Below are 24,986 nucleotides of genomic sequence, written 5' to 3'. Positions count from 1 at the left end.
TTCATGCCCCAACTTCCAATGTGACTGTGTTTGGAGATAAGGCCTTTATGGAGTTAACTAAGGTTAAATGAGGTCATGAGGGTGGGGCCCTGACACAATAGGATTATTGTTTTTATAAGAAGAGACATCAGAGGGCACACTCCCTTTCCCATGTTAGGACACAGAGAGAAGGCAGCCACCTGCAAGGCAGAAAGAGAACTCTTATCAGAAACTGACCGTGGTGGCACCTTCATCTTGGACTTCCAGCCTCCAGAACTATAAGAAAATAAATTTCTGCTGCTTAAGCCAGCCAAAACGTGGTAATTTGTTATGGCAGCCCAAGCAGACTAATAGAGAACCCCAGCCTAGCATAGTGCTTGGAATATTATCAGAGCTTAGCAGAAGTCTGCTACTCGACTAAAAGACATTTTCTAAAAAAGGCAAAAATGTTGAAAATATTTTTATAGTTTTCACTTTGACTATTCTGCAGTAATATGGGGGCTTCTTACTGGTCATATTGGAAGCCAGTTGCAATCCTAAATCACACTCAAAAGACCTCGCTGACTACCTTTCTCACAAACCTCTTCCACACCCTGGTTTCTCAATGTGAAAATGTTGGGGTTTATAATTGGGAAGACAATAGTACTGACCAGTAAAACAACATAATGATAAATTAATTTGGTTGATATACTGATGAAGTCCCACAGACAAATCACAGTGTAGCACAGTAAAGGATTGTGGCTGTCAGTTTAAAGGGGCAGGTAGAAATCCCATGCGAGATGAGATCATCAGATTGATAGAAAGCAAGTGGTTTCATATGAGTTTTATGCAATGTTATAACACCAAAGGAAAACTAGATATGACCTAGAAAGTTCTTATTTTCACATAGATAACAACTACAAACTCTGGACAAAATACAAGAAACAATGACCTAAAACTTCTGTAGAGTGAACAAAAGCAAGCAGATTCTAGGAGTTAATTCTTAGAGAAAGAAGACAGCATAGGATGAGTTACCTATTTTCATGACTCTTAGCCTAGAGCCAGATGCAGTCAGTGCCATGTGGGAAGATCAGAATTCCAAGAGTTCTTCTGGCTTGAAGAATCATAGCACAAAGTTTGAGGCAAACACTGACACTGCAAAATGAGAGGAAAATTCTGTAAAGGAGAAAACCACAAAGAATAAGCCTCAAAATCTATATGTAATATCTATTAGAATCTCTGACTGAACTCTTCCCTATGTCTGTGTGGAGAAGACCTCAAGAAGGACAGTTAAGGATAAGATAATTTAACTGAGATTTGATCTGTCATTAAGAAGACAGAGTTTGAAGTTTGAATCCAAATATGTTTTTTTTTAATGTTTGAATTATTTATTTATTTTTTTATACAGCAGGTTCTTATTAGTTATCCATTTTATACATATTAGTGTATATATGTCAATCCCAATCTCCCAATTCATCACACCACCACCACCCCGCCAAATATGTTAATACCTTCTAAAACAAAATATCAATCCTCTTTAGAGGAACATGAAATAATCCAGAATTTCCATAACATAATATGTGTCCAGAACACAATCTAAAATTACTTGACACAAAGTACCAGAAAAATGTGACACAGTAACAAGAGAAATAATAATAAAGGGGACCAAGTCTGAGATGATTCAGATGTTGAATTATCAGAAAAGGATTTTTCAAAGCAACTATATCCATGCTCAATGACAAAAAGGAATGCATGCTTATAAAAATGAAAATATCACATCAGTGAAATATAAATTATAAAAAAGAACCAAATGGAAATTCCAGAACTTAACACAATATTTGAAATATAAAAATTCACTGAAAGATGATAACATAGAAAGACAGAAAACTTGTTGATAGATCAATAGACAGTATCCAATCTGAAGAAGAGAGAAAAATTCAGGAAAAATGATCAGAGTCTTAATTAACTGGAGTACTAGATGGAAAAGTGCAGAAAGTATATTTGAGGAAATAATAATACCCCAAAATACCCACAGTTTGATGAAAGGCATAAATTCATAGACTCAAAAAGTTCAATGAATCCAAAGACGAATAAATACAAAGAAAATCACTCTTAGGCATATCACAGTTAAACTGCTGAAAACCAAAGATTTTGAGAAATATCTAGAAAGACACCAGAGAAAAATGACACATTACATAAAGATGAACAATAACTCAAAGGACCATGGACTTTGTTGTTGTTGTTCTTTATTTTTTAACATCTTTATTGGAGTATAATTGCTTTACAATGGTGTGTTAGTTTCTGCTTTATAACAAAGTGAATCAGCTATACATATACATATACACCCATATCTTCCCTCTTGCATCTCCCTCCCTCTCACCCTCCCAATCCCACCTCTCTAGGTGGTCACAAAGCACCGAGCTGATCTCCCTGTGCTATGTGGCTGCTTCCCACTAGCTATCTGTTTTACATTTGGTAGTGTACTACTAGTGGACCATGGACTTCTAATCAAAAACTATGGAGACCAGAAGATAGTGGGAGGACATCTTAAAGAACTAAAGTACAAAAGCAAATAGTCAACCAAGAATCCTACATCAAGTAAAAATATTCCTCAAGAATGAAGGCAAAAATAAAAATGTTTCTATACATAAGGAAACTAAGGAAATTTAGTCATCAGCAGACCTTCCCTACAAGAACTGCTAAAGGAATTTCTACACACGAAATGGAAATAATACTGGTTGGAAACTAAGACACTCTGGAAGAAATAAAGATTATTAAAAGGGTAGAGATCTTAGTAAATATAAAATAAATTTTCTCTTAATTAAAAAAAAATACAGGGAACTCCTGGTTTCAGTCTTAACATATAAAAAACTTAGAAGTTGTCATTCCCATCCTTACAATAAGAAAATGCTGGACAAAAAAATTAATGACTTTTCTTAGACTCAGAGAATTGTGGTGGTAGGACAACCATACACTTCAAAATCTGGAGTAACAAGTGTCAATCAGATCTGCTTACCTTGAGGAGACCTGCTGAAAGCCAGCAGTAGTAGGACTACTTAATTCACTAGTAATTATGAAAAATCATTGGAGGCTGAGTGTGGACTTGGGTGGGTGTGAAAAATTTCTGGGGGCAAAATATAGGGGTCTCTCCACACTTTTGTGGAGATTTCCTCCAGGAATCCCATAATATCCTCACAGTGAGGATAGGAAAAAAAACCTCTAGTGGCTCTGACAGGGGAAGAAGAAATAAGAGAAAAATATGGAAAAATTATGGAACAATATCAAAAGGAGTAATATACATGCGACTAAAATACCAGAAAGAGAGAACAGCGTAGAAGAAATATTGGAAGCATTAACGGCTAAGAACTTAAAAAAATTTACCGTTACCTAAACCACAGATCTGGGAAACTCTGAGAATACTAAGCAAGATAAACACCAAACACACACACACACACACACACACACACACACACACACACACACACACACACACACCCCTGGTTATATCATATTCAGATTGCAGAAACCAAATACAAAGAGGAATCTTGAATGAAGCCAGAAGGGGAAAACAAAATCTTCCAGATTATAAACAAAGACTATGAAAAGTACATGCAAACAAATTAGATAACAGATGAAATGGACAAATTCCTAGAAACAAATTACCAAAGCTGACTTAAAAAGAAATAGAAAAATCTGAGCAGACATATAACAAGTAAAGAGATTGAATTAGTATTGAAAATCTCCAAAGAAAGTAAAACCCAGAAAAAGATGGCTTTACTGGTGAATTCTACCAAACATTTAAAAAACATTAACATTAATCCTTCACAACTCTTCCAAAAAATAAAATGCTTCCCAACTCATTCGGTGAGGCCAATATTAACCTGATACTAAAATCAAGCAAATAGTTCATAAAGAAACAAAATTACAGAAGAATATCCCTAATAAATCTAGATGCAAAAAATCCACAACAAAATTGTAGCAAACTGATTCCAGCAGCACATAAAAAGGATTATATATCATGACCAAGGATAAGTTATCACAGAAATGAAAGGTTGGTTTAATATGCAAAAATCAATGTAATAAACCATAACTTAAAGAACAAAAGCTACATGACCATTTCAACAGACACAGTAAAAGCATTTGACAAAATCAATCAACATTTCATGATAAAAGCACTCAGCAGTCTAGGAATAGAAATGTTAGAGACTTACCTCACATCATACACAAAAATTAACTCAAAGGGACCCTAGACCTAAATTTAAAACCTAAACCTGCAATACTTATAGAAAAAAATGTAAGAGAAAATCTTTATAGTCTTGGGCCAGGCCAAGATTTCTTAGATACAACACCAAAGACATGATCCATAATTGAGAAAATAATTTATAAATTGGATTTCATGAAACTTGACATTTGAGCTTCAAAATACATTAGGAAAATGAAAAGCCAAGTCTGGACTGGAGGAAAATATTTGCAAATCATACATCCACTATAGCATTTTTATCCAGAATATATGAAGAAAAATTAAAACTCAATAGTAAGAAGATAAAGCACCCAATTAAAGATATGGAAAATGATTTAGATAGACATTTTCCTAAAGAAAATAAACAAATGGCTAATAAGCACATGAGAAAATGGTAAATATCATTAGTCATTATGGAAATACAAAATGAAACCATGATAAAATACCACACATCCTCTAGAATGTATACTATGCAGAAGAAAGACTACACCAAGTGTTGGTATGGATATGGATAAATTGGAGTCTTTATACACTGCTGATGGGAATACAAAATAGCACACGCACACTTTGTAAAACAGTGTGGCAGTTTCTTTTACATTCAGCTTAAACTTATAGTGTGATTGAACATTTCCACTCATAAAAATCTACCCAAGAGAAATAAAAACATGCTCAAAGAGATATACAGCATAGCAACATTGTTCATAATAGCTCAAAACTTATAATATTACAAGTATCTGTTGACTGGTGAATAGGTAAAAATAATGTAGTTTATCCACACAGTGGAATGCCTTTTGGCAATTTAAACAATGAACTACTGATATGTGTTATAACATGGATGAACTTCAACAACATTATGCTAAATGAAACAAGCAATACACAAAAGCTATATACGTATGATTCCATTCAGGTGAAATACTTAGTGGAAAGGTAAATTTTTAGAGACAGAAAACTGATCCGTGGTTGTCTAAAGTTAGGAATAAATATAATCCTAGGATTATATAGGAGAGCTAGGATTAACTGTAAGTGGACACAAGGGAACTTTTTAAGGGGATGAAAGTATTCTAAAACTGAATTGTCATGATGGGAGCACAGCTCTATAAATCTAATGAAATAATTGAGTTGTTACATATACACTGGGTGAATCTTATGGTGTGTAAATTAAATCTCAATAAAACTGTGAAAATAAAGATAACAAGAGGATGTTATGAGTAACTTTATGCCAGTAAATTTGGCAGGTTCCTTCAAGACAGAACTTATCAAAACTGACTGACGTTTAAACTGATAGAAGAAAATTTGAATATCCTTAAATCTATTTCTAAAATTGAAATATAAAAAATCTTTCTACAGAGAAACTCCAGGGCCAGATGGTTTCATTGTGACTCCTATCAAAACATTAAGGAATGATATTTATACAAACACTTTTGCATAATTGAGGAAGAAGGCACACATCCAAACTCATTTTATGTGGTTTTAACTCTAATATCAAAACCTGCAAAGACATTATAAATAAATGAGAAGTACAAATAAATACCCCCCATGAATATACATACAAAACTCTTTAACAAAATATTAGCAGTCAAATCCAGCAATATATAAAGAGGATAATATAGCATGACAAGTACGGTTTATCCCAAGAATGCAAGGTTCACTTAACATTCCAAAATCAATCAGTTATTCAGTATATTGAGATAACAAAGGAGAAAAGAAATTATAATTTTAATGGATGTAGACATTTGACAAAATTAAACACATATTTATTATAAATAGGAGTAGAAAGGAATTCCTCAATTAGATAAAGTGTAGCTATAAAGAATCTATAGCTAACATCTTATTCATTGCTAAAGTATTGACTGCTTGGCCATAATATTAAATTGGGAACAAGATAAAGATGCCTACTTTTACAACTACTATTCAACACTGTTTTGGAAGTCCTAGTCATTGCAATAAGGCAAGGTAAAATAAAAGGCATAATGTTTGGAAAAGAAGATGCAAAACTGTCTCTATTTGAAGATGTCATGATTACTTACACAGAAAATCCTAAGGAATCTACACAATATCTAGTAGAACTAACAGGTGAATTCAGCAATGTCGCAAGACACAAGGTTACTATACAAAAATAATTGCATTTATAAATTAAACTTTTTATCTTAAAATAATAACAGTCTAAGAAATAATACGGCAAAATCCAATTTACCCTTTACTGACTTTCCCTAATGGTAACATCTTGAAAAACTACAGAACAGTATAAAAACCAGGATATTGACATTGATACAAAGCAGTTCCATCTCCATAAGGATCCTTCCTGTTGCTCTTTTATAGCCATACTCACTTCGGTATCCCTTTACGCATCCTTGACTTCTGGCAACTACAGTTCTGTCCTCCATTTCTATAATTCTGTCAATTCAAAAATGTTATATAAATAGAACTACACAGTATACGATCTTTTGTGTTTGGCTTATTTCATTCAGCATAATTCCCTGGATATTTGTCTAAGTTGTTGCATGTTTCAATAATTTTCTCTTTTTATTGGTGAGTAGTATTCTATGGTAAGGAGGTACCACAGTTTATCTGTTCATCCATGAACATCTTGATTGCTTCCAATTTGGGGCTATTATAAATTAAAGCTACTATAAATACTCATGTTTATGTTTTTCTATGAACTTAACTTCTTGTTTCTTGGAGATAAATGTCCAAAAATGCAATTGCTGGCTTGTGTGGGAGTTGCACGTTTAGTTTTCTAAGAAACTGCTTATTTGCCAGAGTTGCTAGGCACTTTTACATTACTTTTGCCAGTGAATGAGTGATCAAGTTTCTCTACATTCTCAACAGCAGTTGGTGTTATCACTATTTTGTATTTTGGCAATTCTGGTAGGCATGTTGTGGTATCTCATGGTTTGTTGGTCGCTAATTGTTAATGATATTCAACATCTTTATATATGCTTATTTGCCATCTCTATATCCTCTTTGGTAAAATATCTGTTCATGTTTTTGTACATTTTATAATTAGATTGAGTTTTTTAAAAATTTATTTTTATTTATTTTTGGCTGCTTTGGGTCTTTGTTGCCACTTACGGGCTTTCTCTAGTTGTGGTGAGCTGGGGCTACTCTTCGTTGCAGTGCATGGGCTTCTCACTGTGGTGGCTTCTCTTGTTGTGGAACACAAGCTCTAGGCTCATGGGCTTCAGTAGTTGTGGCTCGTGGACTCTAGAGTGCAGGCTCAGTAGTTGTGGTGCATGGGCTTAGCTGCTCCGTGGCATGTAGGATCTTCCTGGACCAGAGCTTGAACCCGTGTCCCCTGCATTGGCAGGTGGATTCTTAACCACTGCACCACAGGGAAGTCCCTAGATTGAGTTTTTAATCATTGTGTTTTGGGAGTTCTTTTTAAATTCTAGACACTAGTTCTTTAGTATGTGGTTTGCAAATGGTTGCTCCCAGTCTGTGCTTTGTTTTTCATCCTCTTAAGAGTAAATTTTGCAGAGCAAATTTTAAAAGTTTGATAGAGTCCAACTTATTAATTTTTTCTTTTATGTATCATGTTGTTGGTGTCAAGTCTAAGAACAATTTGCTTAGTCCTAGATACTGAAGATTTTCTCCTATTTTTTTTTCCTGAAAGTTTTTTAGTTTTATATTTAATATTTACATCCATGGATGGAAACAAAAGGAAAAATATACAAATGAAACTATATCAAACTAAAAAGCTTCTGCACAGTGAAAGAAAACATCAACACAATAAAAAGGTAACCTAGTTAATGGGAGAAGATATTTGCAAATCGTTTATCAAGTAAGGGGTTAATATCCAAAATATATAAAGAACCCACACAACTCAACATCAAAAAACAAACAAACAAACAAACCCAAACAACCTGATTAGAAAAGAGGCAGAGGATCTGAACAGACATTTTCCCAAAGAAGACATACAGATGGCCAACAGCACATTAAAAGGTGTTCAATATCACTAATCATCAGCGAAATGTAAATCAAAACCACAATGACATATCACCTCACACCTGTCAGAATGGATATTATCAAAAGAAGAAGAAATAACAAGTGTTGGTGAAGATGTGGAGAAAAGGGAGCCCTCGTACACTGTGGGTGGGAATGTAAACTGGTGCAGCCACTATGGAAAACAGTATGGAGACGCCTCAAAAAAATAAAAATAGAACTACCATATGAGCCGACAATTCCACTTCTAGGTATTTAGCTGAAGAAAACAAAAACACTAATTAGAAAAGATATAAGCACCCCTGTGTTCACAGCAGCACTATTTACAATAGTCAAGATATGGAAATGACCTAAGTGTTCATCCATGGGTGAATAGTTTTTTTTGTTGGGCAAAAGCTTTTTAGTGTGATATGGTCCCATTTGTTTGTTTTTGCTTTTGTTTCCCTTGCCTAAGGAGACGTATCCCCCCCACCAAAATTACTAAGACCGATAATAAAAAATTACAAAAGCTCTTAGGAAAAATCAAAGAAATACTAAGTAACTTGGGTAAATAGATGACGTTCATGGTTTAGGAGACTTTGTTAAGAAGCTGTTTCTCTCCAAATTGATCTACATGTTCAATATAACCACAATCAATGCATCAGCAGATTTTGGTATAAAAATTGACTAATTATAAAGTTAATGTGAAAATTCAAAAGACCTAGAAAGACCAAAGCGATGTTGAAAAAGAACACAGTTGAAAAACATACATCACTTGATTTAAGAACAATATTAAAATACAGTAATCAAGACAGTGTGATACTCATCTGAGGAATGACAAATAAATCTTTCAAATAGAACAGAGCATCTAGAAACAGGCCCAAACATACATGGTCATGTGATTTTTGACAAAAGTGCCCAAGCAACCCAGTGGGGAAAGGGAGTACTTTTGTTTTGCTTTGATATGCCTTTTAACAAATGGTGCTAGAATAACTATATATCCATGTGGGGAAAAAATGAAAAAGTAATCTCAAACCTTTTGTGACAACATATACAAAAATTCCATGTGTAAAAACAATGAATCTCAAACTTTTTGTCATAACATACATAAAAGTTAATTCTAGATGGATCATAAGCCAAATTGTAAAAGTAAAACCATAAAGGTTTTAGAAGAAAATATGGGAAAATACTTTTGTTACAAAGTATGTAGGCAAGAGTTTCTTATACAGGTTGCAGAAAGCAATAACAATATAAAAGTGGTAAGATAGATCCTATCAAAATTTTAAACTGCTGCTCATCAAAAGAAACTGTTAAGAGTGGAAAAGTCATGTACTGGGAGAAAATATTATATATATTGTATATAAGCATGTATATGTGCTTATATAGTATTTGTTCTACATGTGTACAAAACAAATACTACTTATCCAGGATATATAAAAAATTCTACAACTCAGTAATGAGAGGAAAAGAAACAAATAAAAAATGGGCAAAAGTTGTACCTTCTATCTGAAAATAGTTTTACAGTTTCTTATAAAGTTAAACATAAAGTCACCATATGACTCATAACCCCTCTTCAATATTTATCCAAGTAAACTGAAAATGTATATTCACACAAAAACATGTACATAAAGTTTTAAAGTGCCCTATTCATTATTTCCCCAAATTTGAAACAATCTAGATGTCTTTCAAAAAGTGAATGGATAAACTGAGGTACCCTAGAATATCATTCAGCTGTCAAAAGGAACAACATAGGTGAATCTTAAATGCATTTTACTAGGTGAAAGCAGCCCGACTACAAGGGTTGCATAGTGTATGAATCCATTTATACGATATTCTGGAAAAGGTAAAATTATAGGGCCAGAAAAGAGATCTATGGTCTCTAGGAGCTGGGAGAGGGTCAGGAGTTGACTACAAAAAGGCCACGCAAGGGAATTTTCAGGGTGATAGAAATATTCTGTGTGGTACTATAGTTCCGGGTGCATGATTATGCATTTGTTAAAACCCATATAACTGCACATCTTGGAGAGTGTCTTATTGTATGTAGATTTTTAAAAATCAACCAGGATGTCTGAGGAAACCAGGATAGAATGAAGACTGGGAAATTAATCTAATGCTATTACAAGTATGGTATAACTTAATTGAAGGAAGAGGAGAGAAAAGGAGCTGACTTAATTATTTTATAAAACTGGTTTGTCTAGATACTGTTTTAAAGATAACGAAAAAAGGACCTGCACATAAACACTGTACTCTTGTCGGTACATATATTTCTTACAAGGGTATGATTCTGCAATTCTGAAACTACATTTCGACTATACTGAGGGCAGAAAAAAATAAGCAAGTGGATTATAGATAGTGACAGCCAGGTTTCTCTAGCAAAGAAAGAAGTTACAAATGAGCGCTGAGGGTATATTAGTTTTCTATCACTGCTACAACAAATTACCACAAACGAAGTGGTTTATAATAATTCAATTTTTTTATATTACTCTTCCATAAGCTGGAATTCTGACATGGGTCTCAACAGGATAAAATGAAGGAGTCTGGTGACTGTGGGTTTTGGTCTATTTCCTATTAGCCTTTTCCTGCTTCTGGAGGCCACTCATGCTCCTTGCCTCATGGTGCCTTTCCTCAATCTTCAAATCCAGAAATGTTGCATCTCTCGTGTCTTTCTTGCATAGTCACATCTACCTCTGGCTCCCACTTTGGCCTCCCTCTTCCATCTTTAAGGACTCTTAATTCTGTTGGGCCCACCCAGATAACCCAGAAAAATCCCCGTATGTTAAGGTCAGTTGATTAGAAACCTTTATTCCATATGCAAACTTAATTCTGTGTAAGGTAACATATTCACAGGCTTCAAGGATTAGAATGTGGACATTTTTGGAGGGGGTGGCATTAGTTTGCCCACCACAGGAGGAATAATAAAAGAAACCCTGTAATGCTGAATGAGAGTAAGAGATATTGGTGTAAATCCATGTTTATTCCTGTTTATTTTCACAGATACATAGATATAAAATAAAATATAGATATGTGTGTATATGCACAGAGTTCCCAGCTCTGTCCACTAGAAGCAATAATATTCCAGTAGCAACAAGCACTTTTAGGCACAGATTTTTATTCTAAATACTATTCTCCAATAAAAGCAACCAGGGCTCCTTGAAGAAATCTAGGTGATTCTAGGGCTGGGGCAAGGAAAATACAAGATGAACCTGGAGTATCTTGTAGTGCTACAAAACACTTAAAAAAACCCCAGAAGGATAGAGCCATGTCACAAGAATATAGGGCCCAACCTAAAAGAGTTCTCAATGACTGAAATTGGAGCAACAAACTAAATAATGGTATTATTGTATTTTAACTCAGAGAATAAGTGAGCCCATATTGATATAAATATATAATTGAATAATGGGGAAGAAAGGGCAAATCTTTCTTACAGAAGAATTCCAATTAATAAACCTAGAAGGCTGAGTAATATTCCATTGTATATATGTGTGCCATAAAAAGAAATGAAACTGAGTTATTTGTAGTGAGGTGGATGGACCTGGAGTCTGTCATACAGAGTGAAGTAAGTCTGAAGGAGAAAAACAAATACCGTATGCTAACACATATATATGGAATCTAAGGAAAAAAAAGGTCATGGAGAGACTAGGGGTAGGACGGGAATAAAACACAGACCTACTAGAGCATGAACTTGAGGACACGGGGAGGGGGAAGGGTAAGCTGGGACGAAGTGAGAGCGTGGCATGGACATATATACCCTACCAAACATAGGGTGGAGAGCTAGTGGGAAGCAGCTGCATAGCACAGGGAGATCAGCTAGGTGGTTTGTGACCACCTAGAGGGGTGGGATAGGGAGGGTGGGAGGGAGGGAGACGCAAGAGGGAAGAGATATGGGAACACATGTATATGTATAACTGATTCACTTTGTTGTAAAGCGGAAACTAACACACCATTGTAAAGCAATTATACTCCAATAAAGATGTTAAAAAATAAATAAATAAACCTAGAAGGAGGGCAGGAAATAGAAAATCACCTTGGAGCGGCACAGTAACTTCTAGGTAAAATGCACTGATGAGGGCCAAAATCAGTAAATGAAACTTTAAGGAGAAATGGGGTATTTACATCTCCCTCAAATATTATAACTTCCTGTGGTTAAGAAACATTCATAAGTTCTTTGGTACTCCTCCCCCTAGGAGATAGAGTTTAATCCTCCTCCACTTACATATGGGAGAGACTTAGTGACTTGCTTGTATTAGAAATACTATGAATTGAAACCGAGTATGTATGTATGTAGTGAGTATTTATGTTACTGTGAAGAGTCTTCACAGTCAAAAATCTAGAAGACCCCACCTTGACCAAGAGGCCAAGGTTAACATCACCAGTGGTAAATCTCGTGGATACATCATGTACCCTCTGATATGATGTGCTGGGAAGGGCACTTTGCCTCGTGGTATTCTTCACATTAACATATAACCCCAGTCTAATCTTGAGAAAACATCAGACAAAGCCAAATTGAGGGACATTGTACAAAATAATTGACCAATACTATTTAAAAGTGCCAAGGTTATGAAAAACAAGGAAAGATGAGAAACTGTCACAGATTGGAGGAGACTAACGAGCTATGAAAAGTAAATACAGTGTGGCATCCTGCATTTGATCCTAGGACGGGAATATATTTTCAGCTTTGCTCTGGAAATTATGAAGATTTTTATAATAAAATTTTTGGTAAGAAACATAGTTATTAAATTAACAATTTCAATTGAACAGTATCCATGGAACATCAAAGAAATAATCATGCTCAGTACAATCACTTTAATAAAACAGAGTACATTTTAGACATTTTAATATTAGAGCAGATTAAAATTAAAATTTGGCATTTAAAAATGGGCAAGATGGAATTAAGAAAACACATAAGCCATGAAATGTTTACTACCTGGATGTCAAAGGCTTCGTGTCAGACTGACTGGAGGTGAAGGGGTGTGAAAGTGGCAGAAACTTAAATGATAGCCGAAGACATTATGGCCCCTGGATAATGTTTAATTGTTAGCAACCTACTGCTATGTGTAGGCTAGTTGGCCTGTCTAAAGAAAAATATTACTTCATGGGACAAAAAATATGTGCAGAATCAATGAGACAGTGCTAAATTGATCACAGACATTCAAGAGGATGAAGCAGGACTAGAGTTGCACATAAGGGAGCAAAGGCTGTAGTCGGTTGTTATCACTATCAGCTTCTCAACATTGTGTCTCAGTCCCAAGAAGGTCACCAGAAACATTGCAAAGACAGGGAACTCCAACCCATGGACATTCCCACATCCTAGGAAAGCAAGTTCCATGACCCTTGCCAAATTTTCCTTTTCCTTACTGGGCATGCTCTAGAGTACTGGTTTTTAACTAAAGGATTCTGTCCGCTAGAATATGTTTGGGAAATTGTAGGGGCATTGTGGCGATTACAATGTTTGGGAGGTCTGACATTTAGTGGATAGAGGCCAGTAATGCTCATTGTTCTGAAATGGATGGAATAATCCCATGTAATGAAGAGTTATCCTGTATCCCACCTAGTTTTCAAATACTCCAGTGAGCCTAAATAGTATAGGTGAGAAAAACTGTTTATAATTATCTGAATCTTGTCTTATCTCAACAATAGTTTTTATCCTGCTATTTTCCTATATCTCTGTCTTTGATGTTTTCTTTTCTTATATGTAATGACTACCAATTCTCTTACTTTTCTTTAATATAAACTTACTCATTTTAAGTTGATGCAATCATGTATTTCATTATGCTGTCTGATATAGCTATGCCCTCGCATTTTTCTATTGAAATAAATATCTTTTATTGTAAATGGTTCTCTGTGGATTTCTCATTTATATTTCAGTTAAGTCACTATATTGATTTTTTAAAAAATATGTACATAGGTAGGTTATATTATCTATGAACTTCATTTCATGATAGTGAAGGGGGAGTCACAAAATATTTATTATTAAAGGGAGTATTAGGTCTCACAAGAATGAGAACTACTGATCTAGTGCTAAAAATAAAAGATGAATATGGATAATAAGTAAGACTTGAGGTTCTTGAAATCCTGGCTTATTATTACCAAAGGAGGAGGAACAAATCATCGGCGAGCAGAAAGTTTCTGTTTGAGAAGAATCATTACTGGTGTGTGTCAGGCCTTTTTCATCAGCTTGTCATTTTATCCTCACAACAACCCTATAAGATAGGTACTACTATTATGCCCATTTTTCAGATGAGGTAATTGTACCTCGGAAAGATGAAGGCAGTTGCCTACGTTTTCTTAGTCACCGAGTGGCAGGACCTACAGTGGAACTCAAGTCTGTCTGATACCAAAGATACATGCTTTTTATTCTCCTACTCAGGTTCCTCAAGATCAAACTGGGTAAGAAAGTGCTAGACATCCCCATCTCTCTACAGAAGAAACAGCCTGTGAGGGTTCATCAGTGGGGATCTTTCAGCATTTTTTGAGTGCTGCGAGTTCTGCTAAGAATTAGGAAAAATAACACAGAAACCCCTTTCTTTCAATGAATTTCTAACTTAATTGGATACATAAGATGTACAGTAAGTACAAGTTTGAAGTAGAGGAAGGGGAGAAAATGGTGGTAGCTGCGGAATAGCAAGGACTGGTGTGTGTGTGTGTGTGTGTGTGTGTGTGTGTGTCCCATGTGTTCCATGTGCTTCTGAAGGAAATTTCAACAAAGATTTACTGAATGCCTACTATGTGCATGGCAAAAAGGAAGGAAAGGGATTTAAGACATAATGAAACGCTGGGGTCAGGAACCAGTCTTTGAGGAGGTGGGAGGGGAAGGTGCCGGAGCACAGATGAAAGGACACACCATTTGACAGAAGCCAGGCACCCAAAGAGAAGGGGATTGCAACCTGAAAGAAATTTGGGAGGCAGAATAGGGGCGCGTCAACCAGCCTTACTGTGCAAGGCCAGGATGAGGCCATCCCTACCACTGAGAAAGAGTGAGAGGAGGGGGTAAGGTGAGAGGCCAAGAAGACCAGAAAAGGTTTGAGACATGATGTGGGCATGAATAAGCCCGAAGAATCAACAATAAATGAATAAAAGATTGTGGAGCTGCCTGCAAGGTTCTGGTAAAGGTAAGCTGCAGGGATTTATGCATTTGTTGATTACCCACTTTGTGCGCTACCCAGAGTAAATATTCAACTCCAGGCAGCTGCCTCTGCAACCTCCCCACTCTTGGCCCCCTAGCCAATGTTCTGTCTCATTTTTTTTCCTAAGTTGTGAGCAATCTGAGCGACAAATTATGAAGACAGAGCATACACATATAGGGTTTGCTGTTATAATCAAAATTTACAACAAAAGTAATCTGACATATTTAACGATATGCATAATTGTTATTGTGCTGGGTGGCAATTAGGCATAAATTGTAAACAGTTCACATAAATGCCTGTAATTAGAATTACTTCCACACAGTTAAACCAAATTCTTAGTTTCTTTTCTGAGTTTGTCAGCTCTTGTATATCCATCATCTGCATCCACATCAGCAGTGCTGATACCGAGTTGGCAGTAATCATCACCTTCATGCACTTGTTATCGTTAGAGGATAAAATCTGGGATCTTCTGGTCCAACAGTTATCTTTGACTGCCACATGTAGGGCCCTTTCATCTGACGTGCCCAGCAAGAGCCAGCCCTCTCTCACGTGGTCCTCTGTCAATCTCAGAGGGTATTCTTTGCCCCCTCTCGAGGGATTTCAGGGAGGGAGGGAGGAGAAAACCCTGGCTAGTGATGGCAACATAGGGGAAGAAATGGATTCTGAATCTCATTATCTGGAACTCCAGGGGCGGGTGGATCACAAGGAAAGGGAAAATGGTTGAATTCAGGACACACACGCACCCTGCCCTCTGCCCCTGATCCTACGAAATGACTAACGTGGTCATCTTCACAGCTGTCCTTAAGGGGATAGATTCACACTAAAAAGAAAACCCTGCTCAAGCCTAACTCTCGAAACATCCCTCCTTCCATTCCATGAAGCTAAGGCCGGATATGCCTTTAAATTCCAGGCACGTGCTGCTTTTCTTTTCCCATTAAAAAGAAATGGTTTACAAAATCCAGAGGAAGCCAGCATATTGACGGGAATACTTGCCTATAGACTAAGATTTAGAGTCATATAGACCAGGATGCTACAACTTGCTAGCAGTGAAAGTTTGGTATTTAACCTCTCTGAACCTCAAATTCCTCATCTGTAAAGCGACGATCATAATAGTATCCATCTCATATGGTTGTTGTGAAGATTTCATGGGATCATGTATGTAAAATATTAGTACACTGACAAGAGCATAGTAAAATTTCATTAACTATTAGTTGCATTTATTATTAAATGGTTATTTTTTGCTTTCCCCATTACTGTGACTGTCCCTCCATGTGTTTATTTCTGTAGGAAGCATGACTGCAGGAAATGAATGTATGAAATGCTAGTGGTGAAATCTGGATGTTGAAGCCACAGATGACCTTAAATCAAACAGAACAGCACAGATGGCTCAGACCCTCATCTATATTCCAATTTTGTTAGAGGGAGGTTGGTGCCGACCTGGTACACAGTGAAACCTGGCATTTAGAGGAGACCAAAGCAAAACCAGATTAAAATGATCCTTAGAAACATTCATTTAATCACCCAAAATGTATTAACTGAACCCCCAGTGCAAGACACTGGGAAGACAAAAGTAATATATAGGAGGGGAGAGAGAACATGTGCAACAAGTATTAACAAGGGCACTAATAGAGAAGTATCCTCAACACAATGGTAGCACCCAGGATAGACAAAGTGCTCGTCTTTGCTTAGGAGGCTCCGGGCAACTTTCGAGAAAGAGGTCTTCACGTGAGTGTAACAATGTACTGAATGGTATAATACATGCTTTAAAAATTCACTGTTGGTCAAGAAGCATTTTCCCATACAGCTGAAATGTCGGAACCTACTTTTTGCTTCCTGAAGTAGCATGGATTCCATAGCCACGATTCTAGTCACCATTGCTTCATAACAAACTACTCCAAGAACTAGTGGAAGAAAAAAAAACAATTGAATTATGTTACTGAATTCCATGGGTCAGAAATTTGGACAGGTCACAGCAGGGATGGCTTGTCTGTGCCTCAAAATGTCTGGGCCCTCAGCCTGAAAAACTTTATGACTGGAGGGGGCCAGAGAGCTAGGAAGTGGGATCCTCTATAGGTACCTCCTCTCACACATCTGACAACTGATGCTAGTTGTCACTGTCGCCCTTTGTTAATGCTCCAGTCATGCTCTATTGGTCAAAGCTGTCATGGCTTTTCCATACTCAATGGAATGTCAAAGAATTGAAGATATTGAATATACCCTATAGGCCTTGTATAGCTATCACTTCTGTCTCCCCAGGGACTATCAACAAGAATACCTCTCCATGGCCTCTCCATGTGACCTGGTCTTCTTCTCAGCATGGTGACCCCAGGATAGTCAGACTTCTTACATGTTATCTCACTGTGCCAAAAGCCAGTTGACAGTGAACAAGGCAAAAGTGGAATCACATTTTATGACCCAGCCTTGGAAGTCACTCCCTATATTCTGGGTGCTACTATTGTGCCCAGGTGCCTTTGTTGTACTCTATTGGTCCGAGCTGTCAGCAAGCCCTTTGAGATTAGGGAGAGAACATCACTCCTATCTTTTGATGGCAGGATTATCAAAGAATTTGTGGACATGTTTCAAAGCCTCCCTAGCTACTCATCTATCAAAACCACAACCATTGAATACCTACCCATTGACTAACCAAAGGATGAGGATTCCAAAAGCATTTGTTCATTTATTCATCAGATATGCATTGAGTGCTTACTATGGAGCAGGCAGAGGTTCTGGGAGACAGGCATGAAAAACATAAATATACAAATGATTACATAATGACAACCTTGCTAGGTGCTAAGAATGATGAGATGTTGAAATGAAGCCTAACCAGGTGGAGGTGATGGTGTTGTCAGGGAAGTTAATTTAGGTGGGGTGGTCAGGCAATGTCTATCTGATGTCAATTTAAGGAGAGTACAGAGGATAAGAAAGAGCCAACTAAGTCAAGTTTTGGGGAAGAGCATTCAAAGTAAAGGAAACAGCATACACAAACATTCCGAGGAAGAAAAGTTTTTACAGATTCAAGAAACTGAAAGAGGATCCCATATGTGGCCAGAGAACAGAAAGAATCATGGTATGTGATTAAGCTGGGATTCAACTCTTTGCAGTTTAATAGGTCCATTTTCCATTAGCCTATTCCTATTATGCACCCGCTTTGTGTCCCTTCATATTAGGCGTTGTTGTCAGAAGGACAACATGGCAATTAAGTAATTAAGGACAACATGGCGATTAAGTAATTAAGGACAACATGGCGATTAAGTAATATAAAAGGAAATATGGTTCTTGCAAAAATAATAAGGTAGATCCAGTCTGCTCTTATTGTTTGGACTTCCATTAAAAGCCAGATGTTGGACAGCAGGATTCAAAGTTTCCAGAAGCTGTTTAATCAACTAATATATGAAATACATTGGTGCCCAGCTTGTATTTTGCTTGCAATGATGATGGTAAGTTGAGGCCCTGGCAAAACTGAGAAACCTCAGAAGCTTGGTCTCTAGCTTCTGCTTTCAGCTGTCCGACTACTGTATAATTATTTGGATACGTCCTTGGTCAATATTTCTTTACTATATCAAAGCAGGAAAGGTCCCAATGACATCCAATAATAATGATCATCATCATAATGATAACTACTAAAATAATAATTAACACATATTTAATATTTATGTGCCAAGGGTTTTATATATTTTATCTCTTTTAATTCTCATAACAGTCTAGTGAGGTAAGTTAGATACTAGTATTTTCATTTTACACATGAGAGATGTAAAGATCAGGGAGTCTAATTTACTACTCTAAGGTCAAAGAGCCAGGACTCAGAAGCTAGCCTGAGTGCTGAGCCCATTCTTTTAAGCATGATTGAACACTGTAATTCTTCCGGAGAGTGAAAAATACAAACAGGCACCTGGGAATTTTGCACATGCAGTGCCCCTAAAGCTGAATATTTACCTGAATGTTTTACTTTTATCCAGACGCTTGGTTTCTTATAGGCTAAATTGAACTGTGGCCTGTGAAAAAGCATCTACCCCCTTTTTTTTTTTTTTTTTTTTTTTTTTTTTTGTGGTACGCGGGCCTCTCACTGTTGTGGCCTCTCCCATTGCGGAGCGCAGGCTCCGGACGCGCAGGCTCAGCGGCCATGGCTCACGGACCCAGCCGCTCCGCGGCACGTGGGATCTTCCCGAACCGGGGCACGAACCCGCGTCCCCTGCATCGGCAGGCGGACTCTCAACCACTGCGCCACCAGGGAAGCCCGCATCTACCCTTTTTTAAGGCAATGCCTTCACACTCTAATTCAGGTTTTTCTCAAAGGATTTCTTATTTGCATTCTGGTTTAAGAATCAAGTCCTTAAACTTACACAAACCACCATTTTGAGCTTCAGTTATCCTTGGAGAGCATGGCTTATAATCAGCCTCCTTAAGTACTTTGAATTAAGTGATATGCAGAGAACAGCTTGCCTTTAATAGATCTCTTTACCTGATCTCAATAGGGCCCTGTCTCAGGTATTAAAAAGAAGAAACCCAATTAGCTCTAATTGCTGCTCTCCATGGATGTATTGCCTTCTCATTGGCAGATGGTCGCTGGTGTAGAGGAGGCAATGACAAATTTCCTAGGTGGAAATATCCCTCCCCGTTCTTCTCACCATATTTCTTTTTTCCCCCAATGCATCGTACAATTCACATACCTACGGTACCTGTGACTCCAGGTTTAAGAATACAGGTATTAGAAATTGATGATCTTCTCAACAGAGGACAGTTCCATTCCCAGAAATTCAGGCCACTCGATCTTCCCTTGGCTTGGTTTAGTTGAACAAACATTTACTGGGTGTGAGCTGTGTATCTGGGACTGTGTAGTGTTCTACTGGTTAGACTAGAGAGTTTTCTTGGTAAATTCAGATGAACCTTACTCATTTTGTGCCCAGAAATGTGCTATATGCATAGTAGATGTTTATATTATTTCTTTTGAACAATTGTGTTAAAGATATTAATTAATTAATAATTTAGGCTGCCTTTCCAAGGACTCAAGGTAATGCTTGCCTCTGACCCTAAGAAGAAATGCTCAAGATTTCCCAGTCCTCACCACAAATTCTACTGTTAAATTTGCACCAAGGCAAATCTCAGACTTTTAGAACTGGAAAAATAGCAGCATTATATAATAGAAGAACAAGTGACTAGATGTCAGAGGTCTGACCCATTCCCTAACTAATTGTGTGACTTTAGTCATTTAATAATTGTATTTATTTCAAAATGTTTATTTATTTGAATGCCTATTCTTTGTCAGGCCCCATTCTAGGTGCTGGGAAGAGCTGGAGGTGAAAGTGTGGTAGACACAGAAATGAATAAGACACATTCTTTGTCTTAAGGAATTCATTATTAACTGGCCAGAAAGACATATATGCAAAGAATTGCTGTATAACCTGATCAATGCTAAAATAGAAATATATGCAAAGTGCTTTAGTAGCACAGGAAGAAAGAAGGCCTAACTTTAGACGGTGGTGAAAAATCAGGGAATGCTTCACGCAATTTGTGACACTTGACATTTGATATTTGAGTTGGGCTTTGAAGTATGAAAACAAGTTAACCCAGGAGAGGTGAGGCAGAGGTTAAAGTGGAAACAGCATATGCAAAGTTATGGAGTCAGACACACAGCTCGTACTTTTCCCCCTTGGGTTTTCCATTCTGTAAGTGGGAATGCATCAAGTTGTTAGAAATTGTTATGCTCTCTGGATGTTGAGTTCCCCTATCTTGGATGATAATAACAATTGTTAAATTAAACATCTATTCTGTGCACATTTTTTGGTATTTAGGGTGCTGTGGGGGAGATACAGAAGTAGTAATGACAAGGTCCCTGCCCTTAGAGAGATTATAACTTACCTGTGAGAGAAGAGAAGCCTCCTAAGTGTCTAGAAGTACTTCATACTGACATATGAAAGTGGGCTGCTTAACAATTTTACCTTTTGTATAATTTACAACGATTTGTTAAGTTTGATGAATTTTCAATAGGTAATTTATTAACATGATTCCCACCTCAAAAGGTACACTTCCCCTGCATTTAGTTTTTCTACCAAGAAGTAATCGATATCACCAAATTCATATGCATCTTTCTAGAACAGTCTATGATGCCATACTATAGACACTGCTTTTTGCACCTTGCTTTTTGTCCTTACAATATATCACGGAGCTCTTTCCATAACAGCACATGTAGAGCTGACCCATTCTTTCATGTTGTTTTTGTTTGTTTATGGGTGTATTGTATTCCATTGTTTGGATGTGGTTTAATTTATTGAATCAGTAAGGTTGATTTTAATCTTTTGTTTTAATAAGTGATCCTGAAAGGAAAACTGAAACCAATTTTAATCCTATGACATTTTTATCTCATGCATTTTTATCAAGACTTTAGGTGGAGAAAGGAAACAGGCTTGGCTTTAGATTGCATTACATTATGTTTCTGCTGCTTCTCACCTCACATCTAACTCATACTCCCCCAAGAAAAGTCATCTGCAGTAATGTCTTCCATGTTTCAAGACAACTGTTTTGAACACCTCAGGATTCTGGGCTACCCTCAGTTAGTGGAAAGATCATGGATTTGGTGCTAAGCAAACCTTGAGCTCAAATTCATATCCTGGTTTCATTACTGTCTGGCTGGATAGTCTTGAGCAGGTGAATTAATCTCAAGGACTCAGTTGTGGTATCTGTAAAGTAGGGATAATAACAGTAGCTACCTTGCTGTGCTGCTATGAGGATTTAGCACAATCAATAATCCATGCAAAGAAAAGCATAATGCCTAGTATCCACAAAATGTTTAACAAAGGAAAGTTTGATACACTTCCTGTTCATTAATGTGGAGAAACTTGATGGGACAAAGGAAAACACATCATTTTCACACTAGCTATTCTTGACCCTTTAGAAAGATTTCCACTTTGTTGGGGTTTTCACAAAATACCAAGAGCTACTAGAAAAATCAAACTTTCTTTCACAAGGTGTACATTCCTCATTACACCAATTTTCTCAGGGCTACTTTTACATCCCTGTTCCTTAGAGTGTAAATAATAGGGTTGAGGGCAGGGGTAAGTACTGTATACAGAAGGGAAAGCAACTTCAATAAGTCGTCATTCTGACTCCCTGATGGAAAGCCATAGACAAGGCCCAGAGTCCCATAATATAGACTGACCACTGTAAGATGGGAGGAACAGGTAGAGAAGGCTCTCTGCTTTCCTGTGACAGAAAGAATCCTCAGAATGGTGGAGATGATGTCAGTATAAGAAGCCAGAGTTAGCAGAAAGGGACCAAGTGCAAATAAAGAGGTGCATATAAAAGAGGTCATCTCAGCTACTTGAGTATCAGTGCAGGCCAGTTTCAGGATGGGCTTCAGATCACAGAAGAAGTGGTCAATCTCACTGGCAGCACAGAATGTTAACTGAAAAATGTGGACCATGAGAAGGATGGGTGCCAGAAATCCAGCCATTCAAGAGGCGCCAGCTAGCTGTAAGCAACCCCAGTGGTCCATGATGCTGGAATAATGCAATGGGTTACAGATGGCTATGAAAAGATCATAAGACATTACAACCAGTAAGAAGCATTCTGTAGCTACCAGAGCAGCAAAAATAAAAAATAAATAAATAAATAAAACTGGCAAACACAGTCTGTGAAGGAAATAGGCACATGAGGTGACAGCAATGTCCTTAGCATCATGGGCTCAATGGTAGTGGTGTAGCCAATCTCTAGGAAGGAAATGTGGTCAAGAAAGAAATACATGGGAGAATGAAGGAAGCAATCAGCCAAAACCACAGTTAGGATTACAATGCTGCCCATGAGAGTCACCACATAGATGACCAAAATTACCCCCAAAAAGAAGATACTGAAGGCCATAAAGATCCCCAAAACCCAAAAGGATAAGTTCTGAAATCTGAGTCATATTTTCTTCAGTGCTAGCCATGACTTGGATCTAAAAAAAGAAAAAAGAAAAAAAAAAAGAAAAGAAATATAAAGAATGACCATTGATCAAATTCTATTTTTAGAAAAAAATGAAACTTCTTAGAGGCATCATACATATCAAGCATCATTGGCTTCTTTTTGGATGTTCAAGATTTTTAATTAATAAATTTGATCACAGTCCCCCAGAGGCCATTTGGAAAGTTCATCTTTGACTTCAATTATCCCTTCATATATAGAATGTATAGGCCCTTGAAACTATGATTATGACACATGAAGATGCACATTTTTCCTGCTATTTATTTTTGAAAAAATAGAGAGAAAATATTCTATCTTTGGAGATCTTACTCTGGTTGTTTCTACTGCTGCTAGAGGTGTTATCATCAGCAATGAATATTCTGAATGACTTACCCATAAATTGTATAAAGTCTATGATCAAATTTGTTTTCTGTTTTAGAAATTCCATACCAATTAAATAATATGAATTGAATTTCAAATGTTGAAGGATGTTTAATTCTTAAAACTTATTTAATAGTAAGTTCTCTATACATCAGTAGAGGAGGCATAATGACATGAGGGTGAACTAGTGATGGTAGGGATATGGTATGGTATAATAGAGACATACCTGAATTCAAATTCCAGCCCTGCCACTGAATGACATGTGCCTTTGAATAAGTCACATCACTTATCTGACAGTTTCCTCATCTTTAGAACAGCATATTAATTCTATGTAACACGATTTGCACAATCACTGGTCCATATTAGGCATTTAATACATTCAATCATCCATTTGACAACACTTATTGAGTGCCTACTCTATGCCAAACTCTTTGAAAGGTGCTTAGAATAAAATGGTGAAAAAGTCACGAATTTTTTAACAAGTCAGGAGTACTCTCTACATCTCATGGAGTTAACATTTTACTAGGAAAGAAAGACTAAAAACAAGTAAAGAGACCCATAAAATAATTTTGAGTTGTCCACTATGAATGTAAAAAATAAGGACTCAGAATAGGAATATGCCATATGTATGTGTGTTTAGGAGAGGGCTACTTTGGTTGGTGTGGTCAAGAAAATCCTAAAACATTGAGATCTAAAAAAATGGGAAGGAGATAGTCATGCAAGATTTGGGAGTGAGGGGTGGGAGAAAGTATCCTAGGCAGAGGAAACAGGCCTTAAGCAAGGAATGATTTAGAGTGTTAGAAAAACTGAAATTGAAAAATACATATATGTGGCTTAGGGGGAGTTGGAGAGAGAGAGAGAGAGAAAGAGAGAGAGAGAGAGAGTCAGAGACACACAGAGAGAGAGACAGAGAGAGGGAAACAGAGACAAGACACAGAGAGACAGAGATGAAGAAGAGAAAAGTAGAAAAATAGGAAAGGTCCAGGTCATATATGTCCTTGTAGGCCATGCTATGCCATGTAGATGTTAAATACAGTAGGAACTCATTGGAGGAGGTTAAGCAGCATTGTGATCAAATTTACACCTTGTAATCACTTTTTACACTGTGTAATTGATGAATTAAGAGTGAGAACTTCATGGGTAGATTAAGACAGTTAAGAGATGATTTCAGTGGACCAAGTGAGAGATGATAGTAAACCTGAATAAAGTGGTTGCAAAAAAGTAGGAGGGAAGACAGGGTCAAGATACATTTTGGAGGTAGACATGCCAGGGCTTACTAATAAATTTGATGTGAGGAGTGATAAAAAGTGAACTATCAAAAATAACTCCTGGGTTTCTGGTTTGAGCAACTGTTTCCATTTACTTTGATGGTGATAATGTGGAGGGAAGTTTAGGGGAAAGTTCAATATGGAGGTGTTAAGTTTAAGATG

General features: G+C 36.9%; 1 long non-coding RNA gene and 1 pseudogene across 1 annotated transcript in view; both read right to left on the bottom strand.

Moving 5' to 3' along the window:
* LOC136793460 (uncharacterized) overlaps positions 1–24,986 on the bottom strand; it is a 274,292-nt gene that overhangs the window by 29,712 nt on the left and 219,594 nt on the right. The window lies entirely within an intron of this gene.
* On the bottom strand, positions 22,220–23,140 carry LOC131748020 (olfactory receptor 10A4-like; annotated as a pseudogene).

This window comes from Kogia breviceps, chromosome X, assembly GCF_026419965.1.
Source record: "Kogia breviceps isolate mKogBre1 chromosome X, mKogBre1 haplotype 1, whole genome shotgun sequence".
In the NCBI taxonomy this organism is placed as follows: Eukaryota; Metazoa; Chordata; class Mammalia; order Artiodactyla; family Physeteridae; genus Kogia; species Kogia breviceps.
Note: the sequence above shows the minus strand (reverse complement) of the source record. Positions and strands in the feature narration are given on the sequence as shown.